At 41.9% G+C, this 12,683-nt stretch overlaps 1 protein-coding gene across 1 annotated transcript in view; it reads left to right on the forward strand.

Moving 5' to 3' along the window:
* Positions 1-6,123: 6,123 nt before the first annotated feature.
* The window catches only part of tmem132a (transmembrane protein 132A), a 29,049-nt gene continuing 22,489 nt past the window's right edge, over positions 6,124-12,683 (forward strand). Inside the window, exon 1 of the mRNA XM_074665361.1 lies at positions 6,124-6,153. The gene's annotated coding sequence lies outside the window, so the exon portion shown is untranslated. The remainder of the gene's footprint in view (positions 6,154-12,683) is intronic.

Consider the following 12,683-nt stretch of genomic DNA (forward strand, 5'->3'; position numbering starts at 1 on the left):
TGAGGGGTTGGTTTGTGGGACTCTGAGTGTCTCTGTTTGGAGCAATACAAAATCAAAGAACTTATGCACATAAACAGTGAGAAAAACTCTGTGCAGAAAGTATAATAGAGTTGAAGAAATATCTGTATTTCTAACAGACCGTGACATTCAGGTTTGAATGTCTAAAACTTCATCACCATGACTCATCTGTGCATTAGTCCAGATTTAATTGAGGTTCTATGATTGAACACTCCTTTTATTTGTCATCACATAAAACCAACATACCATCATTCAGACCAGTTAAATTCTAAAAGCTTATTAAAATTACTGATAGAAGTCTGACACCTTTGTGTCCACTGGGAGAGATATGAGAGAGAACAACCAAAGCTGAAAGATCTGAGTAAGGCCACATGAAGACAGACAAACTCACGGGCAAATGGAAAGACAAGGTTGTGATCTGTCTGTGAACTGATCAAAATGTCCCATTCTAATAATAAACATCTCCTAAGCAGTTCATGAAATTCCAGAGGGACAGGGCCCATGGCTCCGCCCATGGCAGGTATCCAGAGGGCTGGCCAATCAGAGTGAAGGGTGTTTGAGGAAGTAGGGACCCTTAAAGGTAGAGTCTGCAGGATTTCCCTTAAAAGTTAAATATCAACTTTTACAGGATAAACCTGCTCAACCATCTCCTATGGGTCTCTATACATGTGTGTCAGTGTCTGTGTCTGCCTCAACCCCCTCCTCTGCCTGGATGTAGTTTAAGTTGTGTGGTGTCATTTCTGGGTGGTGAGTAAGTGTGGTCACATCAGCCAATCACAGAGTGCCAAGTCTGCAAGTGACTTTGAGTGTTGATCAGCGGGTGGAAGAAGTTATCCTGAGCGGCTACGGTGGTGGCAGGCACAAAGGAAGAAAAAGACAACCAAAGTGAAACAAAAAGCCAAACAGATTAAGTTTTTTTCTAAATGAGGGTGAAGCTTGGCTCAACTCTCACACGCTTTTGGGCTCTTGGAAAACAGCACAGGATGAAGAGCAATGCAAAATGACTTTCTGCTAACCAGGTATGTATCAAATACCTGGGATTAGCTTGTGAAATGAAACAATACCTGAACTCTGCAAAAGTAAATTCCTGAGTCAAGTTTTTAGAACTATGATTATTATGATATGCAATACCTGTCTTTCATGTTCATTTTACACAATATCTGTGTAGCCCTGGTATCTAAACAAATAAAATAATAAGTTAAATGGTTAATTTAATGCCACTTGTGAGTTAAACAATGTAGTTGTGCTACAGTTAAAGTTTATCTGAGAAAAGAAAAGAAAAAATGCTTACTGTTGCTTTAAGGTGAAGCGTGTTTATTGTTGTTGGGGGTGGGGTGTAGAGAGAAGAAAGCATGGAATGAGGAGGGTAGAAGAGTGCAGATAGAGTGGTACGAGAGAAGTGGAAAAAACAGGCTTGCCGCCTGTTAGATCCTTCGCAGGGAACCCAGTCGGTAGCCAATTAGTTGATTGAATTTTGCATTTTGGCTAATGAGTGTGGGTGAGATGAGTCTGCACTTATGGGTATCTATTCAAAGGGGCTTTCAGAAAGGATAAAGGAGGAGATTTCCGGTGCCTCTGAGGAACATTCCTGCAGCTGCTCACCGACAGCCACACTCTCTCTCTCTCATTCACACCAAAACTCTCAATAAAGACCCTCAAACCTGTATTTGCCTCCGTCTCCCTAGAAAACCGTGCTGGTTACTCTAACTACCACATGAGCATGATTTTGATAAAGATCCAGTGAATTAAATCAAAGCATGTTAGTCCAGTGGGAACATAGTTTATCAAAGCAGAAAATGATCATCAGCTACTGATGCTCAATCTCCACATCACTAACTGTATGCTGGTGAGACAGGTGGGACTTTTTTCATTTTCCCTTTGAAAGGTCAACAAAGTGAAAGCTGGTTTAAATTCTTGTTTGTGGTGAAGGAAAAAGGAGCTGAGAGCATGAGATGGTTTACAGTCAGGTAAAGCTGAGGAGGATAGGAATCCGTGTTTTTACAGCGTGTGAATAAAGATGTTAAATGGATTTTAATGTTGTCCTGGCTGTACGGTGGTGCAGTGGTTGTCCTCTCACGGCAAAAGGGTTCATGGTTTGATTCCCTGGTTGGAGTGGAGTTTGATGTTTTTCTCCTGAGTGCATATGTGGGTTCTCTCCAGCGTCCTCCACAGTCCAAAACCATGCTCATCATGTGACCAACAACACTGACATGAAAATATCAGACCAACCTAAACTAATTCAGACATTCAGGCTGAATTTTGTTTAACAAACATGATTCAATAATGTAGACCCACAGTAGAAGAACTCAGAGACTCAGTATAACAACAGTCACCCTACATTCATTGGATGCTGATATCTAAATTAGGTTCCACCTGTTAATGTTTGGGTTGTTCAAAGGACACAGTCAGGAGATGATTTGATTTCATCCATGTTTTTGTTATTTATTTCATCAATTAATTTTTGGAGTGTGAAAAAAGAAACACTGCAAAAGAAGCAAAATAAAACCCATAAAACACGTAAAATCAGGCACAGTGTTAGTGATAACAGGACATTCAGTGGCGCAGTCAGCAACCATCGTCAGTAGCTTGGAAAGCTCTCAGACTGAAGTGTGTTTTAAGAAGGGATTTAAAAGTGGTCTTGAAGACTGCTGTGACCTGATTTCTTCAGGCGGCTCACTCTGCTGTTTCTGGGTTTCCACTGTCATCAATTTATCACCCTTATTTTGAAGTTTAAAGTTAGTAAAACAAAGGGTGACTGAGTTTTAGGGGGACTTATTGAGCAATCTTTAAAAAGGCTAATTTACCTGTTCATAATCCATGATTTAAACTGAAATGATCAGGGCTACAATGCTTTATGTTATTTTTCAGTATCTGTCTGCTGTGTAAACTGTTAAAGATTGGATATACAATATATTTAAAACCATTTTATGCCCCACATTAGTGTAAATACCTTCGGCAGTTAGTTTACATGCATGCAGAGCGCAGCAGGTCTGCTCATCAAGGGGCTTTCATTTTTCCTCTCCTATGTTAAGCTCCTCTCAGTGTCAGATCCATTGTCCGCTAAGCCCCTTCTGCTGCTCACACACACACACACACACACACACACACACACACACACACACACACACACACACACACAGCTGTCACAGAGAAAACAGACGGGAAAGAGGCTGAAACATCAACTATCAGTGTAAAGATATATATATATATATATATATATATATATATATATATATATATATATATATATATATATATATATATATATATATATTCCTTCGTTGCTAGGCGCTGCCCAAGTAGCTGTCTGTTGCAGCAGCTCTCTCGTCTTTGTCCGTTTCTTGTAATTTTTTTCGTCTCTTTTTCGTAATCTGTATTTGGAGTGGATCATTACTTTGTATGGTTCATTGTCGGTCACAGACACCAAACTTTTTGTGGCTTCGGCGATATTTTTGACTACTTTTCACCTGTGTTTGTCTGGAGATCCTACATGTAACCATGGCTGCATTGTTTACATGCGTACTCAGCTGTAGCATGTCAATGCTTACTAGTATAGGGCTTGATGATTTCCCTCGAGGTGAGGAGGAGGAGGTGAGGACAACGTGCTGGTTCTCGGGTGTGAGCTGGGAGGTGAGGACGTGGTGAGGACGTGGACCTGTCCTTCCATCCATCATTGTTGGGAACATGGGATCCAGCTCCGGGGGATGGACGAGCTAGCCGTGCTAACCGAGCGGCAGCGTGCTGTTCATGGACATGGCTGACGGAGCTGACATCGGACGCCGGCGACACATCGGAGGAGCTTCGCCTGCTGTGAACAGACAGGATCCAGGAGACAGAGACTGAACAGACTTCTGGGGAGGCTCAAAAGAAGAAGTGGGAAATGGAAAACTGGAGGAGGGGGCGGATGAGAAAGTCTCCAAAACTCAGAAATCCAGCTGACCCTTTTTGTCTTGTGAGCAGGACACAGCTGCACTTATAGAGATGCAAAGCCTTAATATGACAGTTCAAAACTGGAACAGCATAATACTAAAACTTTAAGGTGACTATTACAAAGTCATCACAGGCTGTTGGTCAAAGTAATGATCAAAGTAATGATCAACAGCCTGTGACATGGGATTAATATGTGAAGTGCATCAGGCTGCTTTATAATCTTCATTACATTCACATGGAATGGAAACTTATTCTAGTTTAAAATACAAAACTCACTGCACTGGTCGGAGTCTGAGTTCACAGTCAAACTACGGTGTAGATCATCAAACTATTAATCATGGCAGTAAACAATTCTAAAATACAAAACCATTACTGTTCTGAAAGATTTGGTGTAGCTCTCTGAATGGATGTACAGCATCTACTCCTTCATCTTTTAAGATGAGGTACACATGTTTTAGCTACATTCAGGATTACAGATGTACAATACGGGGCGTGGCCTCTTTCTCTGACAGGTAGGTGAGATGTCATCAACATTTCTCTTCCGCTCCACCTCTTTGTCTGCTTCTAGATAAGAAGGGAAAAAAAAGTCCTCAGCCAGTATTTTCAGAAAAGTACCATACTTAACTGAATATAGGATGACCCCAGCTATAAGACAATCCTATCAGGGTATCATTTGTTCATTGCATATCCGTTTCAGAATACAAAATCAGAAAATGGACAACGACTTGTTATTTCATTTATCATTTTCAAAGCAAAAATTGGAAAACAAATAACAGCCTATTTTTCGCTGTTTTGATTTTGTTTTAAAATTAAAGATAGAATAAAAGAGAATGGAATTATCATGGGGTTTTTGATTTTATGGTTTTTGGTTTGTATCATTTTCGATGTGTTGTGACCTGGGAGTTGTTATTTTTTTAGCTCAGGGAGGCCAGTCTTTAACTACACGGGTCTTGAAACCTGTTCAAAAAGAGAGAGAAGGTGATATACAGAGAAAGTCAGATAAATAGATCACTGTGGTCGCACTAGAACAATACACCGATGGTATCAAGCAGTTGTTCGTAGCTGGTAAGACCCACACAGACATTTCGGAGACGTTGCAGGACATGAGTGTCCAGAGATGCTCTGCAACGAGTGTCAGACGTTTCTGCATCCAACACAACCTCAGGCAGAAACGTCATGTTACTGATGCCTCCTAAGTGTGACACGCTTCCCCTCTTTAAAAAGCACGTACACATCCACCATCCTTGACAAAAACGCTAACTTATACTAACTGTAAAACGTTTGCTATCGTGCTGCTTGATTCACCCATCAATGGAATCACCAGGTAGAGACTGACTGACCTTCCTGAGAAAAAAACAAGTCAACAACTCCTGGGTCACAGCACATCGAAAATGATACAAACTTAAAATGAACAGAACCAAAACCCCATGATAATTCCATTCTCTCATATTCTATCTTTAATTTCAAGACAAAATGGAAACAGAGAAAAATAGGCCGTTATTTGTTTTCGGATTTTTGATTTGAAAACGAGAAATGAAATAACGCGTCGTTATCCGTTTTCAGATTTTGGATTCTAAAACGGATATGCAATGAATGAATGATACCCTGATACAATCCCTCTATTTTCAAGACCAATCTTTAGAAAAAGACCGATAGCCAGAATTCACTTTGTGACTTGTGCAATTCAAATTCTGAGACAATCATTGAAATGATAGTTAGAGACTAACACACACACGCACACACACACACACACACGCGCGCGCGCGCACACGCACACACACACACACACACACACACACACACACACACACACACACACACACACACACACACACACACCACACACCCCACATCTCTAAAAGTGAATATTTGGTTATTTAGAGGAATAAGAGGAGGAGGAGGAGCAAAAAGAAAAACATAAAAAAACACAGCGAGGTTGGGGGAGGGACAACAGAGAGACAGAGGGAGAGACAGAGATAGAGGGGATTATTTACTGTATTAAATAAATAAATCTATGGTGTGTGAATCTGGCACAGAGAGAGAGGGAGAGGTTTGTGTTCACAGCAGACCAAAGGAGAAGAGTATAAGAGAGAGAAAGACAGCAGCCCAGCTTAGAAATTTGAAAGTTCACCTCAGAAATGCTTTTTTTTTTACATGGATGAAGAATGATGAAGATCTGGAGCTGAAATAGATGCACACAGGTGGGTAAGTAAATCTGTGTGTGTGTGTGTGTGTGTGTGTATGTGTGTGTGCGTGTGTGCGTGTGTGTGTGTGTGTGTGTGTGTGTGTGTGTGTGTGTGTGTGTGTGTGTGTGTGTTCTGTTATGTTTCTCTTGGTTTTTAATGCAGCATCTGGCTGTGATTTGCTCCCTGCAGCCTTGGTCAATATTAAATGTATGGCCAAGGGTGTCAGGAGCTTTTTGAAGGTGAGGGGGACATATTTTGGTGTGGGGTCTGGGGGGTTTCCCCCCAGAAATTTTTTAGAAAACTAAATGCAATTTCCTGCATTCTGGTGCATTTCCTCATGTTTTCCGATTGTAAGTTATCTCTTTCTTCTATTGTTTTTCCTTGCAGAGGGCATGATCTGTAATTACTGACTACTATAATGCTCTGGTATAATACAGAGGACTGACACTGACAACTTTTTGGTATTTGTTCTCTATTTAATTCAAGGATTATGCTTTTGCAATATTTTATACATGTACAGTGGCACTAGGTGTTAGAAGATTTAGAAAATACTAGGCCTCTCAATAAGTCATGTGACATTATTCAGAACTACCTGTCACCTTTCAGCACTCACCTCAGCAACAGCTGCTTCCACTGCCCTTGTGTGCTGTCCCTGCCTCTGCCTCACTCTCAATCTCATCCACCTTTATCATGAGACATGGAGATGCATTGAGCATATTGATAATTGAAATAAGCATAATGTAGTAGTGATGGGAAACTCGATTCTTTTTACTGAGTCAAGTTTAAATGAGTCACTCACCAAAGTGAATCAGGTTTTTGAGTCATTTGAGTCACTCGAGTCAGTTACCCTGAAAGTGCATAGAAATCTATATTTCAGAGAGATTCATACCAGCAAAATGACTGAAAAGGACAATTAATACACTCTAATGTGGAAAAAAGAGTAAAAGATCAACATATATTAAAGAAACTTTTATTTTTCTAACTCACAAATAAAATAACATTAAATTAGATAAATATAACTGAGAAAAATTACAAAGTTCAAACAGTGCAACATTAGATGAAATAACTATGTACAATAAATCTTAAGTAAAATAAAGCCTCTTGACAAATATGAAAATAGACGGAAATAGCTTAAACAACAGTGAAATAAAATAAAGTGTCAGCAGTCATCAAAAAGTCACCCCTCCTTTAAAATGAATTTTCCTCACAACAAATTGGCATTCAGGGAAAAAAATCTCACCAACCTTTCCAGGACTGAGACAGTAATGCTACGTACGTTCGAGCTGGCGAGTGAATGGTATGAGTGATTCTGTGAGTGAGTAAGTGCGACGCGTATGTGCTAAGAGTCGAGCCATGCTACGCACGTTCGAGCTGGCGGGTGACTCGTATGAGTCATACTGTGAGTGAGTTAGTGATCCATATGTACTGTGGGTGAGTTAATGACCCGTATACACTGTGAGTTGAGCCATTCTACGTACCAGCCATTCTCCCGTGATATGAGTGAGGGGCTGGGCTACCGTGAGCTTTGTACTGAGTCAGTAAATTAGTCATTTGGGGCGAAGAAGCATGATACTCGAGTCAGTAAAGTGATTTACGGGTATAGAACGATTCGTTCATGATTCGCACAACACTACAATGTAGACTGTTCATATGAAGATTTCTGTGATGTGGCTCAGTCTTGTTATCAGTGTTTAAAATACACAGGTAGAATAGCAGCCTGATAATTATTTAGGTTACATTAGAAATGGGCCACCTCCCTAAAACATGACAGAGCAGTTTGACAGCTCAGAAATGGTCAAATGTGTGTGCAGACCTGGGGTCATTTTTAAAGGACACTGTCAGTGAGAGGAATATCACAAAAGAAAAAAGATCCTTAGTATGTTGAGAACTGCAAGTGAAATTCCTCCAATTGCATCTTGCTTTATAACGTTACAATTCCATCCCTCATCATTTATCTTGGCTTATTACACGGCATTGTCAAATGCTCGATCCTGATTGGTCAATTACAACATTCTACGGTCTGTTATTCTGAATAGCGGACCACAAAGGACGCTTCTGAACGACTCGGGCGAATCACGTCATATGTATCAATCCGCCGAACGTTTATACCTGCGGCAAGACAAATGTAATTTTCTGTTGTTTCCCGATGCTCCATCAAAAATGGAATATTTTCCCAAAATCACTTTTAATATATTTGGAGAAGGCGAAACATTGGATTCATGGTTGATGGCTGACCAGTCCCCGCTAAAGAAAAGAAGAAGAGAGGAAACCAGCGAAGAAAAAGAAAGAGAGGTGGAAAGACACAAGGAATTAGATGACACCGAAATTGACAAGATTGAGGAAGACAGACACGAAGTTAATACTAAACGAAACACGGCATGGGCCATGAATGTGTTTAAAGACTGGCTAATTGAAAAGAAAATGTCAACAAACTTTGACGGTTATTCCGCAGAAAGCCTCAACCAGGTGCTGCGATCATTTTATGCATCTGTTCAAAACTCCAGCGGCAACACCTACTCAGTTGCCAGTTACATTGCAATTAGGGCTGGGATATCTCGAAATTTCTCAAAATTTGATATTATGAACTGTGCTACTTTCAAGTCCAGCAACGGGGTATTCAAATCAGTCATTAAAACCCTCCGTAAAAACGGGAAAGACGTCAGTCAGCATCACCCTCCCATCTCAGCAACAGATTTGCAGCTCCTCAGGTGCTCAGAGGCGTTGTCTCCACACACAGCGGTCGGACTGGTCCGAAAAGTGTGGTTTGATGTACAGCTGCATCTCGCAAGACGGGGGAGAGAAGGCAATCGAGACCTGACAAGAGACTCTTTCATTGTGAAAGAGGATGAGAATGGTAACGAGTATATTTCTCTCACCCACAACGCTGAGACAAAAAACCACAAAGATGCCAAAGATCCATGCAAAGAAAATTACAGAGGATGCATCTTTGCTGAGCCTGACAATCCAAACTGCCCCGTTGCCACTTTCAAGAAATATCTATCCCTATGCCCTCCCAACGCTAAAGCGTTTTACCTTCATCCACTAAGAAAGGATCAACAGCTACTGAAAAGGCAAGCAGTGTGGTACTCTCGTGAACCCATGGGGCACAATTACCTCGGGAATATGTTACCCCAAATCAGCCAGGCAGCTGGGCTTTCTAAGAGATACACAAATCACAGCTTGAGGAGCACAGCTGTCCACCTCCTCTCTCAGGCAGGTCTGGCAAGTAGGGAGATCATGTCTGTGACAGGGCACAGATGTGAGAGCAGTCTGAGAAGCTACTGGGCTCCGACCAGTACAGATTGGGAAAAGTGGAGCAAGATCCTGTCCTCTAATTCTGGCAGCAGCAGCAGATCGGGAGCGTGCCTCTCTTAAAGCGTTAGTGATGAGATAATATTGAGAGCAGTTGTAACGGTGAAAAATTATTTCTATAGGTATGCCAGCTGCAGGGCCACAGCAGAGAGGAAATATGGACATGAATGAGGACAGAGACGTCAGCATCAATATTCCCAAAGATGTCCCATTCACCTTGTCCCATTTCACCATCAATGGAAACGTTCAGTTTAATGTGAATTACAAATAAGCTAATCTTCGCTTCAGAGTTACAGTTGCTTTCCGTTACTGTTTTAACCGTAAGAAGGAACGGACTATTTTTCAAGCGGATGCAATGAAAACTTTTGTGAATCAATAAAATCATATTTAGAAGACTTTGTTTACATTTGCTCCTCAAAGAAAGGAGTACTGCGCATGCGCAGTACTCTCTGGAGAGCCGACTGCGCATGGGCAGTACTTTCTGGAGAGCTGACTTTCTTTGAGGAGCAAACGTAAACAAAGTCTTTGTGAGTTCAGAGGTCATTACAGCCAAACAGCGCTGTCTTGAGTGACACTGCTGCAACAGAGCACTAACTTGGAGCGGACTATGATGGAATATTGGTGAAAAACACAGGTTTTTGGACGATTAATGCAGTTTTAGGAGCGGCACTGTCTATGCCCCGATGTATCCCGTTATACGGACGTCCGCCGCACGATTTTGGATCTAAATAGCTCCCGAAGCACTGCTTGGATCAGGAAAGTCTTCTGGGTGAGTATTTAGTTCTACTTCATGCTATAAACAATGTAAAAGCTGTATAAACCGAAATTATCCTTTCAAAGGGGCATTTACAGTAGGAGGGAGTGCAGTGTTGTCAGTGGGGCACAGATTTATATAAGGCAACCAATTTTACTATAACAGTTCATATGCACATTATTTGGATTTTGTAGAGCAAGAGGAGAAGAGCGTGACAGTAAAATGCAAGTTATGCCCAGGAAATAAGAGGCTGAATACTGCGTAGAACACAACCTCTAGAAGCATATAAAGATTTATCAGGGGGATAAAGTAGTGTAACGAGTAGTGTAACTTCGTTACTATTTCCATGGAGTAATCAAGTAGTGTAAGGCACTACTTTTTTCAATAGTAACGAGTAACGGGTAACTCTTTACTTTTTTGAGTAACGGACCCCAACTCTGTTACTCAGTATCAGATGTTAAGGCTGTTTATTGTTTGATTGTAAGATGTGCATCAAACTTCCAGCTGCCGTCAGGTTAACTTTCCATTATGACAAACGGCTTTAATCTGACATCAGATGTGACGGGACGGTTAATATAGATATGAATGTATATGCTGGTTCAGAAGGTTATATTAAATAGTGGTTGCTTTGATTGTTCATTGCATTAAAATGTGCCTGACACTCTGGAAACCTGCCTCTGAGGCTTTGTTGACATGTGCGCACATGTGCGCCTGTCACCAAATTACAGCTGCGCAGGGTGCGCTCCGCTTTGTGCCAAGGATAGCCCAGGTTGGAGCTGGCGAGCTTTCAGCGCACTCTTCTGGCACGAAATTGTCACTGCACCAACATGAATCCGCTGACACCTTCCCCTGGTGCACCGTCAACTCCCCCTGGTGCGCAGTCACACCCATCTCTGCGCAGACGGTCTACCAAATTGTCAAATTGGCAGCGCACGGTGGTGCGCGTCACGAAAATAGCACTGCACAGGGTGCGCCAGGCTTGCGCCCCCTGCACTGAGCCACGAATTTAGAGCCCTACGTGTTTTAACTTCACAGTCTCTCAAGTCTCCAATAACACCAGAAAAAGTAATTGGATTTGTCAGTGGTCACGATTTAAAAGGAAAAAAACATTGCAAGAGGGGTCTGAAATCTCGCTAAATATGGCTCAAAGAAGCTAGGTTGGCAGCACTTCTCCGGTGCAGGGTGTCTGCTGAAACCGACACACCAGTCTGGGGTGCTCACTTGCAAACATTCTTATGAGAAAAGCTGGCTGAGTTTGGTCACTCACTAACCAGCTTGGCGGAGGTCTGCGCTCTCTAAGTGCTTTTCTAGTTACCTTCACTTTTGAAATAATTGCAGCTCTTCCCTACCAGCGGAAGGGTGTTGGTGGCGCAGTTGGAGAATGCGCTTGGTCGGTGATCGGAAGGTTGCAGGTTCAAGCCCAGCTCTGGGCAACACATGGCGATGGGCCCTGGGCAAGACACTTAGCTCACACTGCTGCGTCAGTGGTGTGTGAATGGGTATGAAAAGGGTGTGACTATGTTAGATGTACTGATGGATAGCTGTCATAGTAAAGATTGGATCCATCAGTGTGTGAACGTGAGAGTGAATGGGTAAGTGTGACCTGTGGTGTACAGCAGCTTTGAGTAGTCCATGACGAGAAAAGCGCTATATAAGCTCAAGTCCATTACCATTACCAGTGTGCTCTAGAGGAAGGACATGCTTCAGGGTGATTTAGTGGTGAACAAATTCTTTTCATCCATATATATATATATATATATATATATATATATATATATATATATATTGTTGGAAATGAGGTGAGTTGTATCACATACATCTAAGTGTCACTCCTACTCTGCTTTCCCACGCTGCCTTGCAGGGTACCTCTAACTGGGTGCTCAGTATCTTCCCACGCTGCTATCCTGACAGAGCTACTTTTTCCACGCTGCCTTACAGGGTACCTTTAACCGTGCACTAAGTCATGTTCCCACACTGTTTTCCTGACAGGGTACATTTTCGCCATGCCTTACAGGGTACCTTTTACTGTTCACCTCAGTTAGTTTCCCATACTGCGATCCTGACAGGGTACCTCACAGATAGTTTGTCGCTCTCAAGTGATGTCTTAGCTCTAAATTTCTCAAATACTTGAACTACTTCTTATTGGAAATGTGATGCTATCAATCTGACCAAAATACACTAAAATTATTAATCTGACTCCATTCTCCTCTCACCTCTTTCCGCGCAGTTCGTTGATGGGGAAGGATCAGGAGACGTCCTGGTTCTCAGTTGAACACAAATTTATTAACAATATGTCAAGAATATGCATTTACAGAGACCTCTGGTGCAGCCTCATTTCCCTGTTCCCTACATGTTGCAGAGACAGTTCATGAGACTGACCCCGACTCTCTCTCTCAGCACCAATATATAGTCACTAACAGAGTTTTTCTAAAGAATGCAGGTTGAGTCATCTTCTTATTGGCTCTTCAGGTGTTGTCCCCCTC

Source organism: Halichoeres trimaculatus, unplaced genomic scaffold, assembly GCF_033239565.1.
Source record: "Halichoeres trimaculatus isolate MK-OKI-2021-1 unplaced genomic scaffold, fHalTri1.1 fHalTri1_scaffold_2, whole genome shotgun sequence".
Classification (NCBI taxonomy): Eukaryota; Metazoa; Chordata; class Actinopteri; order Labriformes; family Labridae; genus Halichoeres; species Halichoeres trimaculatus.